General features: G+C 42.3%; 1 non-coding gene across 1 annotated transcript; it reads right to left on the reverse strand.

Moving 5' to 3' along the window:
* Positions 1 to 3,327: 3,327 nt before the first annotated feature.
* LOC147933052 (small nucleolar RNA R71) lies at positions 3,328 to 3,434 on the reverse strand. Its single transcript, XR_015576760.1, has one exon. It is a non-coding gene; the product is annotated as a small nucleolar RNA R71 (small nucleolar RNA).
* Positions 3,435 to 18,593: the final 15,159 nt, after the last annotated feature.

An 18,593-nucleotide genomic window follows, 5' to 3' on the forward strand; every position in this document is an offset into this window, starting at 1 on the left:
GTGGAGTCCCTGGAGTTGACTTTGCAGCTTTGCTAGCACAGGTGTTGGAGCTGTTACCATCTGTCAACTTTCTTTCGTACGGCTGCTTGGCGTGCTGTCATCTTTGCTACTTGTTCTTTGCTTTCTCGCATCACTTCACTATGTATGTGGTGTGGGCCCCGATCACTTTCTCAATCGAAAATGTCAACTGTGAAGATTCTCGCGTTTCTTTATGTAATTTCAGGATTTCTTTTCGTTGATCGGATCGAGCACATAGGAATTAGTTGTTAGTAAGGTAAGCCAGGTAAGCCATGTCAGTTGGTAAGAAAGTGGTACCGGCTCAGACTCAGGTAGTGCCACCAGTGGTGGTGGAGGAGCGGCAGCCAGTGGCTGCGGATGTGGGAGGACATAGTCGTTATTTGTCTATGCTTAAGGAGATGTGTGGAATGGATACTGCACGGTTTTTGGGTGGTACAGAACCTACTGCTGCAGATGTGTGGATGATGAGTGTGGAACGTAACTTCGAGACTCTAAGATGTCCTGAGGAGTTTTTGGTGGACATAGGGGTCCACAACTTGGTTGGTGGTGCTCAGGTGTGGTGGAGATCAGTGGCTGCTAGGAGAGTGCAGAGGGAGATGACTTGGGCTGACTTCATGGAGGAGTTCAACCGCAAGTACTTTCCGAGAGAGGCATTGGACCAGTTGGAGGTGCATTTCCTTCAATTATCTCAGGGACGCGATCAGTGCGGGAGCTGGACTTGGAGTTCAGTAGACTTGATGTTCATATATTTTACCTTGTTTTCCCTTAGTTTATTCACATCTTTTGCTTCTTTTGCTATCCATTTAGGCCATTATTGTGTAGCTTTAGCACTAATCATGCATTAGAGTTTAGTTGCATGGCATTTGCATCTTTTCATGCATAAACAGGTGATTCTGGAGCTTAAGGAGCATGGAAGCAATGGAGAAGAGATGTGAAGCAATCATGAGGAGGAAACAAGGGAGTTAAGGCTGAAGAACCAAGGTTCAAAGTCCAACTCGACCGCACACTCGACCAGACACTCGACCGTGTGCTGAGGAGGACTCGACCGAGTGGAGATTGCACGAGAGAAGCCAGCTCGACCAAGCCACTCGACCGAGCACTGGTCGAGTTGACCAAGCCGTTGACTACTTTGACTTTTTGTATTTTTAGGGCTTCCACCTCCTCTCCTATATAAAGCCTTGTACCTGCAGCCACCAAAAGAGTCCAGTTTTTTAGATATTCTCTAAACCTAGTTTTTACCCTTTTTGGGAATTATTCTTTTTGCACTTTATTTTCCTTAGATCTTGTACTTGAAAAAGACTAAATTCCTCAATATTGTTGATTTCATAACTTTCTTAATATTGAGAATTTGAGTTTGATCCTCTCATCAATATTGAAGATCTTTGTTTCATCTTTCTAATATTGCAAGTTTCAATATTTTCTGGGTTTTTGACTTTGTTCATCATGTATTGTTGTGAGTAGTTTGCTTAGGATCTTGAGGATGGGTTAGGATGGATTGATCTTGTGGTTTGTGTGATTTGGTCAAGCTTGATTGTTGTAGATCTCTTCTAGACTAGATGTTCTTAATGCTTATCCTATATCTGGGAGGGTAGGATCTGATCTCAAGCTTCTTAGCATCACACCAATGTTTAAGAAGCATAGATAAGGCTAGATCTAGAGCTTACCATTAGGCTTGCTAAGAGATTAGAGGTCTTGTTTGGTTTGAGATGTATTGCTTAATGTCTGCTTGTGTAGATTCTTTACTGTGTGAGAACAAGTCTAGAATTGCATAGGTTTGATTGTTTCTTAACCATGAGAGTGGGAGAAACTTGTCTTAGATTTATATGTCTAGAGGTTAGCTCAAAGTTTGCTTGAGATTTGTTGACCAAGTTAGATAACCAAATGATTAGTTCATCCCATGAATCCATCCTCAGGACCTTCTTTGTTTATTGATCTTAAAGTCTTAATCCTGTTGCTTGCTTGTTGTTTGATTCGTATTTGCATTGCTTTGTTTTTATTGTGTTGCTCTGTTTTCCGGATTTAACCAACTCGACCTCCCACTCGACCTACACTCGGTCGAGTGCTTGCTCGAGTTCATCCCCAGAACTCTTGTTTATGATTTGTGATTGTCCTGTTTCATTCCTGTCTCATTCTAGTTGCATTCATTTAGCTTTCAGTTCATTAATTGTCTTGCATTAGTTCATTAGTAGTAGTTTCTATTTCTGTTCTTGCTTCATTACTGTTGCAACCATTCAGTTTCATTTGCATTTAGTTCTTAGTTCTTGTAGTTTACTTTCTGCATCTTTACATTTCCATCTTAGGATTGTTAGTGACAAACAATCTCTACATTTGTCTTAACTTAGATTCATATGCACATCTTAATTGTTCACAAACACTCATTTAGGATTCATACCTCTTATACTGCAACAGCATAAGGGGAATTGAAACACCCATCCATCATTCCATTCATATCTCACCATTGCATACATTCATCATCACTCACCACCATAATAAATCTTGTTTCAATTTGGCGCCGTTGCCCATTTGAGTGTGTTTTGTTACATTTAGGATTCATATTAGTCTAAGATTAAGTTCGTTTATACACTTGAGTCTTCTGTTATTGGGTTGAAGTTCCATTTCAGGTGACACTCGACCAGTCACTCGACCACCACTCGACCGAGCAGTGATCGAACACTTGATCGAGCCAGAAGCCGTGTACATTTGGACACCACTTCCCAGTCGACTTGACCCCCCAGACGAGCCTGAGCTCCATTGTGAATCTGTTCGAGTCTGTACTCGCGTTTGTTGATGCACACAAGGTCGAAGGGGAAAGATAATCTTCAAAGGCCTATTGACAACATACATAGGAAGCAAAAGAGTTTGGGAAATCAGAGAAGAATGGTTGTTCAAGTTCAGCAAGAGGATTCAGTGATCATGGAGCAACAAGCTAACCATGAGCAGAGACCTAGGCACATTGGTGCTGGAGATGCACCCAACACCCACAACCAAAGGGCTGGTATTGTGCCTCCAACAGTGCCAAACAACAACTTTGAGATCAAGAGTGGATTGATCTCCATGATTCAAGCTAACAAGTTCCATGGGTTGCCAATGGAGGATCCACTAGATCACCTTGATGAGTTTGACAGAATCTGTGGTCTTACAAAGATCAATGGAGTGAGTGAAGATGGATTCAAGTTGAGGCTCATCCCATTCTCACTTGGAGATAAGGCACACCTTTGGGAGAAGACTCTTCCTACTGGAGCAATAACCACATGGGATGCTTGCAAGAAGGCTTTCTTAGCCAAATTCTTCTCCAATGCAAGGACTGCTAGGTTGAGGAATGAGATTTCTAGGTTTGCTCAAAGAAACAATGAAAGCTTTTGTGAACCATGGGAGAGGTTCAAAGGATTTCAGACTCAATGCCCTCATCATGGCTTCAGCAATGAGTCACTCTTGAGTACATTGTATAGAGGAGTGCTTCCCAAGATAAGGATGCTGCTTGACACAGCTTCTAATGGCAATTTCCTCAACAAGAATGTGGAAGAAGGCTGGGAAGTAGTTGAGAATCTTGCTCAGTCAGATGGCAACTATAATGAGGACTATGACAGAACCATAAGGAGTTCCTCAACTGATCAAGAGGACAAGTACAAGAAGGACTTTAAGATGGTCAATGAGAAGCTTGACAAGATCCTTCTTAGCCAACAAAAGTCTATTCACTTCATTGGTGAAGAAGAGGTTCCAGTTCAAGAGGATTCAAAGGCTACAACCAAGGGGGTTTCAAGAACAACAATCTCTCTTATAGGAGTACCAATGTGGCTAATCCTCAAGACCAAGTCTATCCACCTAAACCGCCTCAACAGCAACAAAACTACATCCCCAAACAACAACATCAAGTGTTCCAGCCTCAGTTGTGTCCCCCACCAGGGTTTCAGACTAACCAAGGCTAAGAACAAGACTTTAGAGCAATGATGCAACAATTGTTGACTGGGCAAACACAAGGAAAGATTGAGGAAGCCAAGCAGTTTGCTGAGTTGAACCAAAGGTTAACATCACAGTACAATGATCTGAATATGAAGTTTGAGGGTCTTAGTTCCAGAGTGAAGTATATGGAGAGTAACATAGCCTCTACTTCAGCTCCAAAACCCAACCAACTCCCTGGAAAAGCTGTTCAAAATCCAAGGGAGTTCACAGCCAAAGCCATTCAAATTCAAGAGGAAGAAGTCACTAAGGACAGTGAAGTCCAAGTTTGGGGGAATTCATTAGTTACCGAAGCCCCAAGTGACGTTTGTGCAAAGCAACAGGAGCTCGCATACGAACTCGACCAGGAGCTCGAGCAGCCACTCGACCGAGTACATGCTCGAGTGGTCGATCGAGCTGGAGAATCCGAAGCTGTCAAGCCTGCTAAGTACATTCCTCCTGCCTACAAGCCTCCACTACCATTGCCTGTGCGTTTCAAAGCACAGAAGATCAAGGAGTTAAGGGAAATAATTGAGAAAAAGGAGATGTTGGCTAAGCAACAAGAGGAAGAAAGGGTTTTGAAAGAAGAAGCTTTGGCTGAGAAAAAGGAACAAGTGTCAGCCATTCAAGAGATTATCATAGCTTACCAAGAAGAGGAGAGAGGACCTGCCTTGGAACAGTATGAACCTTATCCTTTCTATAGAAATTTTTTGCTTGATTTGTCAAAGAAGAAGGCTCAAGCTCAAGATGAGAAGGATCTTGAGAACCTTGGAGGAGTGATCATCCCACTTAAGCTTAAGGATCCAGGGCCATTCTATTTGCCTTGCACCATCAGTTACCTTCACTACAATCAATGCCTTTGTGATTTGGGAGCTTCAACAAGTGTGAAGCCATACTCCATAGCTCAAAAGCTTGGGAGAACTGATTTCAAATCCAATAACCTCCATTTGTGCCTAGCTGATGGGACAAATAAAAAGGTAGTTGGAAGGTTGGAGAATGTCCCACTCAAGATAGGGAAGGCAAGGGTTCACACTGATTTTGTGGTCATAGAGATGGACAAGGAGCCTGAAGATCCAATCTTACTAGGGAGGCCATTCTTAACCACTGTTGGAGCAGTTATTGATGTTAAGGAAGGTCTTGTGACCTTGAACATTGCTGAAGATGTAGTTATGAAGTTCAACATCTACAATACAACCAACCTTCCTACCATTGATTACCAGCCTTTTACTATCAAGGACAAAGATGGTCAAGGAGGCTTAAGTGATAAGGTAACCTCAAAGACTGAGCTCCCACTTCAAGAGGATTCTGTGGAAAAGCTTAAGAGGTCAGTTCAAGAGCTGTCTAGTATGGTTGAGGATCTCCAAGTTAAGCTGAACAAGAGGTCTTTGAGGAAAGCAAGACCAAGGCTCAAAATCAAGAAGAAGTATGGTTTGTGTGTTAAGGGTGAGGTGATCAAGGATCAACTTCACAGTGACCAAGAGGTTCCAGGGAGGATTTCATCACCTCCTTGGTATCTAGATCAAGTCTAAAAGAGGAAACCAAAGTCAAGCTTAGTGACTTTAAACAAGCTCACTAGGGAGGAAGTCCCTAAGGTATCCTTTGTAAATATGCTTTAATTTCTTAGTAGTTTTGATGTGTTTTCTTTTATGTTTTTGTTGGACAGGCTTTTTGGTGAAAATATAGTTGGGCAAGGAGAGATGTGGACTTGGAGAAGGAGACTCGCAGGCCCACTCGACCAGGCCACGAGAGGTACTCGGCCGAGCTGGGTACGATTTGAGGCCCATTCGATTCCCATTCTTCTAGAATGATCGAGTGGAGGGAAGAACATGGAGAAAAATTTTAAAATTTCAAAATTGGTCAAGGAGCTCGACCACGTGCTGGTCAAGTGGTGGGGTCGAGTGGCAGCCAAAAGGAAGTCAAAGATTCCCAATTCAAATTTGAATGGTATGGACACTCCACCGTTGTCTCCTTGTCCCCTTAGCTTTTTTATATAGTCCTTGCACGATCCTACACCTCTCACATTCTCTCATTTGCTCAAAACATTTAAATTCAAGCTTTAAAATCTCTTTCAAAGTTCATCTCTTGCTCAAGCTTTGTTCTTTCAAGTTTTTGGGTCACTAACCTATTAACTTTGAGCTTTGAGTCTATTCCCTTCAGTTTTTTTTGAAAATGTCTTCCAAGATAGCCAAGAAGTCTCACCAAACAGCTGCAAGCTCCATGGAACGTCGTGATGCTAACCTTGAATCAAGAGGTGAAGCTGGGAGAGTCACTCGACGGACCACTCGATCGACCACTCGACCGTGTGGCGGTTCGAGCAGCCGGTCGAGTCAGGTGCCGCGTCCAAGGAGAGAGCTAGTTGAAGAAGATCCTGAGAGGACCGAAAGTGAGGAGGAAAGAGAGCCTACTCTCAATGAGTTTATGAGGAGACACAAGGCCAAGGGGAAGAGGCCAGCTGTTGAAGTTGAGCAAGAAGAGAGTGAAAATGAGAGTGAGGAAGAAAGTGAAGAAGAAGAGTTGATGGATGATGGAGAAGCTGAGTCTTGTGGGCTGTCAAAGAGGCAGCGTTATGATGCTTTCATGAGGATGGAGTTCTTAGGAACTAGGTATCCACACAAGGAGACCATGGAAAAGCTTGCTATTGATGAGGATGTGGAATATCTCTTTGAGAAGAGCAATCTCACCAAGTTTATGGGGCTTTGCATGGAGGGCTACAAATAGGAGAGTTGTGAGTTCCTTGCCACTGTCAAGCTGCATACATATGCAAGGAAAGACCCTGAGGTTGGAGCTGGCCACATTTCCTTCACTATCAAAGGGAAGAAGCATGAGCTTTCAATGAAAAAGATAGCCAAGGTGTTTGGTTTTGAGGTTGGGAGCAATAGGAGTTTGATGGTTCCAATAGAAGAGTTGTGTGCTGTGTGGGAAACCATTGGAGAGAACAAGCTCTACTCATCCTCCAACTCCAAGAGCTCAAGGATAAGGAGCCCAGTCCTAAGGTACTTACTTCCACAAGGCTCTTGCCAACACCTTCTTTGCAAGGAAGGAAACTGGGAACATCAATGAGGGAGAGCTAAAGATGATTAACTTGGCTCTTAATGGAGTGATCTTTCAAGCAAGGAATGGTACCATCATTCTTGGGAGCACAGTGGAGACTGATCTAGGAATGGTGCTCATTGACCACATGATTCAAAAGAGAAGTTGGGTAGGAAAGTTTGAGAACAAAGGGTCAAGAGGAGCACTTACCATTGGAGGCATCATCACTCCAATCCTTCAAGCTGCTAAAGTTCCACGTAGAGGAGAAAGTGTCTCACCAAGATGGATTGACTCAAGCTACCTCACTTCTACTCTCATCGTAGCCAAGAAGATGCATCAAGGGAACCACATCTTCAACTTTGAGCTTCCAACACTTGGGAAAAAGCAATTCATATTGCCTAACCAAGAGCTCACAACCATTCAAGAAGGAGCCAACATTGATTTTTGGCCAGCTAAGGAGCATTGGTTTGATGGAGTGGTTCAACCTAGAGTTGAGGAAGCTGGGAATGCACAAGTAGCTGATGGAGAGGAGCAGTTCTACTTTGAAGACTATGAGCCCAACCCAAGAGATAGTAGAGGAGTGAGGGAGAATGCCAAGAGGTTAACTCTTTTGCAAAAGTGGGGCAAGTGGCATGGAAAGAGGTTTGATAAGCTGAAGAAGAAGGTGACCAACATGGCTAAGTCTATCAAAGGCTTAAAGAAGGAGATTGCTGAGCTGAAGAGTGGAAACTCATCTCCTAGCCATTCAAGCCCTTTGAGGAGAAGTAGCTCAACTAGAGCACTTTCAAGGGTTGCGAATCCTGTGGAACCAGCTAGGACTTCAATGTATGAGCCAAATCAGAGGAAGAGGAGCTCAAGTACCCGAGAACAACAATTTTCGAGGCACTCGACCGGGTCACTCGAGCACCCACTCGACCGAGCACCTCCAATGCACTCGGCCGAGTACCAGCCCAGATCACCCTATGGTTTCCCACCTCCAGCTGCTTATCCAGGTTATCCAAGTTACCCTCCCATCCCACCTCAGTACTACATGGATCCAGCTCTCTACCAGCAGTTTTGCCAGCAGCAAGGTCAACATTTTGACACTCGCGGTCCAGCTCGACCCCCCCCACTCGGACACGTACTCGACCGAGTCGCGGTCGATCGCCATCGTCGAGCTGTCCCAAAGTCAATCTCCAAGTCACCAACAAGACCCCAACTACTCCTATGACAGCATGCAGATGGATGTGGAAAACTTTTTCCACAACCCCTAAGGTACCACTATCACCTTCACTTGTAAATACCATTGCATTTGATGTTGTGTTTTGTTTTGTTTTTAATCTTGAATCCTCAATCAAATTTCTTTCACACAGAGGACTGTGTGATTTAAGTTTGGGGGAGGGTTTGAGATAGCATTTGACATTGTGTTTTGTGTTCTTATTTCAAATTTTTATCATCATCATGTTAGCACTTGCATAAGCATCTAAGGCATAGAAAAACCATAAAAATTTTTAAAAATTTTGAAAAAAATCTTCATAAAAAAAGAGTGTTCATGTAGTTTGCATTGCATATTAGGATCTTGTTTAGCATGTTTCATATAAAATTGTATAATATTTGCATTAGGGATCTATGATGAGTTTGCCTTGTTAGCTAGCTTATTCACTAGACTAGGATCAATGCCCAAGTTAATAGTACTTTGATGCTAGTTGAGTAGTTATAAGCATAAGATTGAACCAAGCCTTGAATTCTTGCATTGCATTTGGTCTAAATTGAAGCATGTTGAGATTTGAAACCATTTCCTATTTATAAGAACCTAATATTGACTTATAATTATCAATGTGTGCATTGCTTTAAACTCATGGATACCATATACATACTTGGATCATTTTTCTCCTTTTTACCACTCTTGTTGATCCAAGTAGCTGATTAAATCATTAAGATCAGTTCCCCTACCCCTAAACCAAACCTTCTTTCAAGCCTTGTTTATTCTTGAGTGTGTGAGACCTATTTTTGGGATTGAGCTTGGTAGAAAGTGTTAGGTTTGAACTGACAAGAGTAATACCTTGTGTAGTTCTAGTTTGCATTTTTCAAACTAGATAGGACTAGGTGGTTCACTTGTTGGGTTTGGGACTTGGCTGTTAAAGAAAGAAAAGAAAGAAAAGAGAAAGAAAAAGGGTAGAGTCTTTAAGAGGAGATTGTGTTTAAGCAAAGTCTAGTGAAAGGATGGGAAGTAAAATGTTGTTTAAGATGGTTCTAGTTAAGGAAAAGAAGAGAAGAAAAGAAAAGTTTAGCAAAATGCTTATATGTCTTAAGAATAAGAAGAAAAGAGAACCATAGCAAATAAGTAAGAATCCCCCATCCCACTAGAAAGATCAAATAAGAAAACATCTCCTAAGACTTGAAAACCAAAAGAGGAAAGGGTTAAAGAGAAAAAAAGAAGTAAAGGGTAGCACTAGGATCATTTGGGTTTAGATTGCTAGGATAAACACTTTGGGTGCCTTTGGGTAGACAAGGTTTTATTTTTGTATGTGTCTAGGTGTTCTTACCTTTAGCATTCTTCTAAAGCTCAATCCATTTTCATGAGAGAACCTTGATATTGATAAGCCCTACTCTAAAAAGAGACCATCATTGTCTCAAAACCCTTTATTACCAAGACAAATAAGTTTAAGCATTGCATAGAATTGATTCATGTTCTTGTTTAATGAATGTTAAAGGAAATGGTTGATTTGAATGCATGTGGATGTCTTAGGCTCAAATCAATAAAGGTTGTGAAATGCTTGTCTAAAGTCTTTGATTCCAGCTCATTCAACTTGCATCATAGTACTAGTAACTTGGACATTGATTCTAGATGGTCTATTTGCAAGCTTTAGGAGCTGAGATCCCACTTTCAAACCTCACTTACCTTCTTATGTCTTGCTTATTTGCTTGAGGGCAAGCAAAGACTAAGTTTGGGGGTGTTGATGTTCATATATTTTACCTTGTTTTCCCTTAGTTTATTCACATCTTTTGCATCTTTTGCTATCCATTTAGGCCATTATTGTGTAGCTTTAGCACTAATCATGCATTAGAGTTTAGTTGCATTGCATTTGTATCTTTTCATGCATAAACAGGTGATTCTGGAGCTTAAGGAGCATGGAAGCAATGGAGAAGAGATGTGAAGCAATCATGAGGAGGAAACAAGGGAGTTAAGGCTGAAGAACCAAGGTCCAAAGTCCAACTCGACCGCACACTCGACCAGACACTCGACCGTGTGCTGAGGAGGACTCGACCGAGTGGAGATTGCACGAGAGAAGCCAGCTCGACCAAGCCACTCGACCGAGCACTGGTCGAGTTGACCGAGCCGTTGACTACTTTGACTTTTTGTATTTTTAGGGCTTCCACCTCCTCTCCTATATAAAGCCTTGTACCTGCAGCCACCAAAAGAGTCCAGTTTTTTAGATATTCTCTAAACCTAGTTTTTACCCTTTTTGGGAATTATTCTTTTTGCACTTTATTTTCCTTAGATCTTGTACTTGAAAAAGACTAAATTCCTCAATATTGTTAGTTTCATAACTTTCTTAATATTGAGAATTTGAGTTTGATCCTTTCATCAATATTGAAGATCTTTGTTTCATCTTTCTAATAATGCAAGTTTCAATATTTTCTGGGTTTTTGACTTTGTTCATCATGTATTGTTGTGAGTAGTTTGCTTAGGATCTTGAGGATGGGTTAGGATGGATTGATCTTGTGGTTTGTGTGATTTGGTCAAGCTTGATTGTTGTAGATCTCTTCTAGGCTAGATGTTCTTAATGCTGATCCTATATCTGAGAGGGTAGGATCTGATCTCAAGCTTCTTAGCATCACACCAATGTTTAAGAAGCATAGATAAGGCTAGATCTAGAGCTTACCATTAGGCTTGCTAAGAGATTAGAGGTCTTGTTTGGTTTGAGATGTATTGCTTAATGCCTGCTTGTGTAGATTCTTTACTGTGTGAGAACAAGTCTAGAATTGCATAGGTTTGATTGTTTCTTGACTATGAGAGTGGGAGAAACTTGTCTTAGATTTATATGTCTAGAGGTTAGCTCAAAGTTTGCTTGAGATTTGTTGACCAAGTTAGATAACCACAATGATTAGTTCATCCCATGAATCCATCCTCAGGACCTTCTTTGTTTATTGATCTTAAAGTCTTAATCATGTTGCTTGCTTGTTGTCTGATTCGTATTTGCATTGCTCTGTTTTTATTGTGTTGCTCTGTTTTCCAGATTTAACCAACTCGACCTCCCACTCGACCTACACTCGGTCGAGTGCTTGCTCGAGTTCATCCCCAGAACTCTTGTTTATGATTTGTGATTGTCCTGTTTCATTCCTGTCTCATTCTAGTTGCATTCATTTAGCTTTCAGTTCATTAATTGTCTTGCATTAGTTCATTAGTAGTAGTTTCTATTTCTGTTCTTGCTTCATTACTGTTGAAATCATTCAGTTTCATTTGCATTTAGTTCTTAGTTCTTGTAGTTTACTTTCTGCATCTTTACATTTCCATCTTAGGATTGTTAGTGACAAACAATCTCTACATTTGTCTTAACTTAGATTCATATGCACATCTTAATTGTTCACAAACACTCATTTAGGATTGATACCTCTTATACTGCAACAACATAAGGGGAATTGAAACACCCATCCATCATTCCATTCATATCTCACCATTGCATACATTCATCATCACTCACCACCATAATAAATCTTGTTTCAGACTTCTATCTTATGGGGGTCGTGCTTTGGAGTCTGAGGAAGCCCAGATCAGGAGGTTTATGAGGGCTCTTCATGATGACTTGAGTCCATTGTAGAGGACATAGTTATGCTTCACGTGCAGAGCTGATTGAGACTGCAGCAGAGATTGAGGAGGATATCCGGGTACAGGCAGTGACGGTTAGTCTAGCGGTACAACCTAGGAAGGCTCATCATCAGGGAGGTTCTAGCAAGGGCGGTAAGCCTGCGCAGGGAACCAAGAGGAGGTGGGAGGCTATGCAGAGACCGAGTGGTGCAGGGTGCTTTGGTTGTGGGTGCATGGATCACAAGATAGCTAGCTGTCCCCAGAGGAGTGCTCCGACGGCAGCGGTTCGTGTATGCTATCATTGCAGGGAGCCTGGGCACATCAGGCCCAAGTATCTTAAGTTGCAGCAGATGGCGGTGGCAGCGGTGCAACTTGTGGTGCAGCCTGGAGTGCAGCAGGTAGTATGGATTGAGCAGGCGCCACGGGTGTACACGACGGTCGAGCCTGGTGGAACCAGTGCCGGAGCGATCACAGGTATAATTTCTGGTACTTAAACTTTGTGAATTTTAGGAGTTTCAGATTTATGTTTTTCCTGTGATAAAGTGTCAGGTTCTCAACACACGAGGTTTGTGTAGGGACCTTGTTGGTGGGCGGGTTTAAGTCTCACGTTATGTTTGATTCTGGAGCTTCTCATAGCTTCATTACTCCGGAGTGTGCAGAGAGTGCGGATATCAGAGGAGATCTCGGGGAACGTACATGAGTTGTTAGGGTTGCGGAAGGCAAGTTTCTAAGGGTCATTGGACGAGCTAGAGGAGTGGATTTTCAGATCGCAGGAGAGTCGTGGCCAGCGGATTTGCTTATCAGTCCAGTGGAGTTGTATGATGTTATTCTTGGGATGGATTGGTTGCATCGGCATATGGTACATTTGGATTGCCATCGTGGTAGAGTGGAGTTTGAGCGTTCAGGAGGGAAGTTGGTTTTTCAGGGTATTAGACGGACGTCGGGGAGTCTCGTGATCTCGGCCATTCAGGCTGACAAGATGATCGAGAAGGGCCGTGAGGCTTATCTGGTTACTATATCAATGCCAGAGTCAGTGGGGAAGTCTACGGTTTGCAGTATTCAGGTTGCTGAGGAGTTTGAGGATGTGTTCCAGTCATTGCAGGGGTTACCACCATCTCGGTCTGATACTTTCGCGATTGAACTGGAACCAGGGACGACACTGTTATCCAAGGCTCCTTACAGGATGGCTCCAGCAGAGATAGCAGAGCTGAAGAAGCAGTTGGAGGATCTATTGAACAAGGGATTCATTCATCCTAGTGTATCACCGTGGGGAGCACCGGTGTTATTCGTTAAGAAGAAGGATGGAAGTTTCTGTTTGTGTATTGATTACCGGGGTTTGAACAGGGCCACTGTGAAGAACAAGTACCCTCTTCCCAGGATCGATGAGTTTTTGGATCAGCTGAGGGGTGCTACTTGGTTCTCTAAGGTAGATCTGGCGTCAGGTTATCATCAGTTACCAATAGATGAGGCAGATGTGAGGAAGACGACTTTCAGGGCGAGGTATGGGAATTATGAGTTTATGGTGATGCCTTTTGGGTTTACTAACGCGCCAACAACGTTTATGAGATTGATGAACAACATTTTCAAGAGTTTATGGACGTGTCTGTCCTCATTTTCATCGACGATATCCTGGTATTTTCTAAGAGTCCTGAGGAGCATGCAGTGCATTTGAGGGCAGTTCTCGAGAAGCTGCGGGAGCAGAAGTTGTTTGCTAAGTTGAGCAAGTGCAGTTTTTTGCAGCGTGAGATGAGTTTTCTGGGTCATAATTTTTCTGCAGAGAGGGTTTCTGTAGATCCAAAGAAGATTCAGGCTATTAGGGATTGGTCTAGGTCGCAAAACAACACAGAGATCAGGAGTTTCCTCGGTTTGGCAGGTTACTATAGAAGATTTGTGCAGGGCTTTGCGAGTAAGGAACGACCGATGACTAAGTTGATAGGGAAGGATGTTCCTTTTGTTTGGTCACATGAGTGTGAGGAGGGCTATGCAAGACTTAAGGAGATGTTGACTGCTACGCTAGTGTTGGCTTTGCCTGAGCAGGGAGAACCCAATGTCGTTTAGACTGATGCATCTAGAGTTGGTTAGGGGTGTGTGTTGATGCAGCATGGGAAGGTGATTAATTGCCTACGCTTCGCGGCAGTTGTGGAAGCATGAGGGCAACTCTCTTACTCATGATTTGGAGATGGCTGATGTAGTTTTTGCTCTGAAAAATTAGAGATCTTATCTTTATGGTGCAAAGGTACATGTGTTTGCAGATCATAAGAGCCTGAAATATATATTCACTCAGCCTGAGTTGAACTTGAGGCAGAGGCGGTGGATGGAGCTGGTGGCGGATTATGATTTGGAGATAGCTTATCACCTTGGTAAGGCTAACTTGGTTGCAGATGCTCTGAGTCGGAAGAGGGTAGCTTCGGCTTAGGAACAGGATATGGAGTCTCTGGTAGGAGAGATCAGTGCTTTGAAGTTGTGTGCTGTTTCTCACGAACCGTTGGGTTTGGAAGTGGTTGATAGGGCAGATCTTCTGAATAGGGTGCGGTTGGCTCAGGAGAAGGATTTGGGGCTGGTGAATGCCACTAAGGATGTTGATTCAGAGAATCAGGTCTCAGATAATGGTACTATCTTGGTGCACGGTCGGATTTGTGTGCCCAAGGATGAGGAGTTGAGGCAGGAGATCCTGAGAGAGGCTCATGCGAGCAAGTTTTCTATTCATCCAGGAGCGACTAAGATGTACCGTGATCTCAAGAGGTACTATCACTGGGTCGGGATGAAGAAGGATGTAGCTAGTTGGATCGCGAGGTGGGATGTGTGTCAGCTAGTGAAGGCTGAGCATCAGGTTCCAGGCGGGTTACTAAAGAGTCTGAGTGGAAGTGCGATATGATCAATGGATTTTGTGGTAGGATTGCCAGTATCTCAGACTTTTGATGCTATCTGGGTCATTGTGGACCGGTTGACTAAGTTAGCACATTTTCTGACCATTAAGAAGACTGATGGAATAGCGGTCTTGGCTAAGAAGTATGTGAGGGAGATAGTCAGATTACATGGGGTGCCAACGAGCATTGTGTCTGACAGGGATTCTAAGTTCACTTCAGTGTTCTGGAAGGCATTTCAGGCAGAGATGGGCACTAAGGTGCATATGAGTACCGCTTATCATCCCTAGACAGATGGACAGTCAGAGAGGACAATCAAGATGCTGGAGGATTTGCTGAGGATGTGTGTGTTGAATTGGGGTGGCCATTGGGCAGATCACCTGAACCTGGTAGAGTTTGCTTACAACAATAGTTATCAGGCGAGCATCAAGATGGCTCCTTATAAGGCTTTGTATGGGAGACCATGCCGTACAACGTTATGCTAGACTCAGGTGGGGGAGAGGAGCATGTTCAGGGCGAATATTGTTCAGCAGACCACAGAGAAGATTTGGGTGCTCAAGCTGAACATAAAGGAAGCTCAGGATCGGCAGAGGAGTTATGCTGATAAGAGGAGGAGAGATCTTGAATTTCAGGTAGGAGACAGAGTGTACCTCAAGATGGCCATGTTGTGGGGTCTGAACAGGTCGTTGACAGAGACTAAGTTGAGTCCGAGGTTTGTGGGTCCATTCAGAGTGATTGAGCAAGTGGGACCGGTAGCATATAGGCTGGAGTTGCCTGAGGTTATTCATGCGTTCCACAAGGTTTTTCATATTTCTATGTTGCGGAAGTGTCTCCGTGAGGATGATCAGCTGTTGGCTAAGATTCCTGAAGATCTTCAGCCTAACATGACTTTGGATGCGAGACCAGTGAGGATTCTCGGGAGGAGGATCAAGGAACTTCGGAAAAATAAGATTTCTTTGATGAGAGTCCTTTGGGACTGTGATGGTGTTGAGGAGCAGACTTGGGAGCCTGAGGCGAGGATGAAGGCAAGGTTTAAGAAGTGGTATGAGAACCAAGCCGCAACTTGAGCTTGTCTAACCTTGTCCCATCTGTAATCCGTGGCTGGAGCGGGAATGGAGTATTCCAGCCCATCTATCTTGTTTACTTGGTCGCTTAGGGGTGGTTGGTCAATCAATAATCCTAAGATCTAAATCCATATGACTAATCAAAGATCTAGCATTAAAAACAACCTATGGTGAAGAACAAGAAACATAATGAATCCAAAATAAACAGATATAATAATCCATGAAATCCATATTGAGAAACCCTAAACCTAACAAGCAGATCTACTCAGACATAATTGTAAGAACACAAATCATAAATAAAATAGATAGCATTAAGAGATTAAAGAAGAAGAAAAGGAGTTTTGAATCTTCTCTGAAGGAGTCTTGATTCTTCTCTCCAAAAGCTCTCTAAAACTCTCTCAGGGTTTTTCTCTCAAAGGTTGCAGGAAATATAAAGCTTAGCTCTAAAACAATGACCCAAAAATCCTATTTATATTCCTAAACACGTCCAAGGACTAATGATGCAAATATGGAAAACTTTGGGGAAACTTTGTAAATCTTCAAAACTTGTGGGAAAAACTTCCAATTTGTCTTGTGGACTCTGCATTGACCGATGCTGATGTTGTGTCGATCGATGCATCCTAAAAATTTGCCTCCCAACTTCGTAGCTCAGCCTCAATGCTTGATTAAGCTCCAAATATTCCTATTTAGCTCCATTATCCTATAAAGACTCATAAGACTCTAAAAATACCAAAAAGACTCTATAGATAAGACTTATATCATGGCTAAAAACACCTAAAAACCATGATATATCAATTCTCTCAGACTTAGCTTTTGCTTGCCCTCAAGCAAATCAAGAACTTCATTTGTGGAAAAGGTTTGAAAACGCAGAAACTCCTTTTCTTTTTAAAGTAATGCCATGATCATCCAAACCATAATCCATATGCTTAGCAGACAAATCCAAATCGAACCACCATGTACTTCTCCATTGGCATTTGTATCATCCCAAATTCCACAACATCCTCCATTAAGCCTTCAATAATGGGACTCATCAATTTGATCAATGTCAAGAACCTTCTAGACTCATTCCCGTACAATATCCTAATAAGCAAGACAATATCTTTAACACATGTGGTACTCTTTCTCTCCCCCAGACTTATTCTATTTTATCTTCCTTAGAACTTTGCTTTGTTTTTTTTTCTCAAAGTTGTAGGCGAATAATGGGGTCATCTGTAATTTACCTTCCCCTCGCTTCCAAGCTTTGTATGATCATTTGACTCAAGAGTAGAATAATGAGGTCACAGGTAATTTACCTACCTCTCTAAACTGATCAAAATCATCTCATCTTTTATTCTCTCTTCTTTTTTTTTTTTTTAACAAAGCTCTCATGATTTTTTTTTTAACTTGAATAAGGGAGAGGAGTACCATTTTCTTTTGTAACCTTACTTGTCAGGTATGAACAAGGAGTCAAGCTCTATGAACATCAATCTCCTTGATGAGGTAAAAAGAAAAGCACAGAAATTACCTCAGGCTTTTTGTGGATTCTGTTGAAAATTCAGATGTCTTTAGTTCACTGGTCAGCCTTTGGATTTTTCATTAGTCAAATTTGTGGATTCAATATGCAGCATTAATCAACCAAGGCAGTACACTAAAAGAAAAATCATAGTTCCCAACAAAATTTTGACTCAATAAAACCCTTTTTTTTTCTTTTTTTTTTCTGACTCTCAAAAACAAAAACGTAGTTAGTAACTGCCTCCCACAGACTTAAACAACACTGTCCCCAGTGCTATAAGTAAGAGATTGGCGAATAAAATAAAAATAAATGAAAATCAAAAGAAAAAAAAACTACCAGTGGGTTGCCTCCCACTAAGTGCTTGTTTTCAGTCATTAGCTTGACTGTGTCGGATCTCAGGCATCCGGTGGATCGGAACATAGCATTGAATGCTTCTGAGGGGAACATCTCAACATCCAAGGTTGTGTATAAGTTTTAGGTGCATGAGGTTTGCCAAGGATGTGAGGAACATGACCAGGGCGGGATTTAGGGACGGGTGGGTGTCATGCAAAATCATCAATAGAAGAAACAAGCGCTCTACGATAATCTCGTGGCTTGGTTAACTGCATAACATTTTTTGTACCTTTGAAATTCTTATTGATGAATGGAGAAGGTTTAGGTGAAGAAGATGCATACCTTTGCCTTACCTCTGGGTTCTGAACTGTGGAATGGTAAGATTTCAGCTTTATAATTGGTCTAGGACTTGCAGCTAAGGAACCAACTCGAGAATATGTGGCTGTGGACAAGACCGAACTAATTCTGGAAGGTGTGTCAATCGATGCAACAGCTGCATCGATCGATGCTTGGCCTGCAACTCGTGTTTCTTCAACGATTCCGTAGCTTTCCTCAGCAATCCGTGTTTCCATTACAAAAACATCATCTACCAGCGACTTGTCATGGATCAGAACTTCATCATGGTCTCTAGTACTGATTAGATGATCCCCACTCCAATCTTTAAGCTTAACAGCTTGCTTGCTCACTTTCTCAACAGTCTCCAACTCTTTGACATACCCAGCAGTAATGTCTTCATGAAGTTCTATGAGCAGATCATCATCAGAAGCAATTTTCACAGAAAATGTTTGACCATCAATAGTGGGAACCCTTCTCAGCTTGTCCATCTCAAAGTTCATGACCAAATCATCCACATTCAGAAACATGTGTCCCTTCTTAACATCAATGATGGCACCAGCTATAGCCAAGAATGAGCTTCCTAAGATGAGAGGATCACTAGGCTCTTTGTCATATTCCAGCACCACAAATCAGTGGGAATCATGCATTCTCCAATCTTAATCGGAACATCTTCTAAGACACCTTAAGGAATTATGCGGGATTGATCAGCTAAGATAAGAGAGATCTTAGTT

Source organism: Camelina sativa, chromosome 12 (genome assembly GCF_030686135.1).
Source record: "Camelina sativa cultivar CO46 ecotype springtype chromosome 12, ASM3068613v1".
Taxonomy (NCBI): domain Eukaryota; kingdom Viridiplantae; phylum Streptophyta; class Magnoliopsida; order Brassicales; family Brassicaceae; genus Camelina; species Camelina sativa.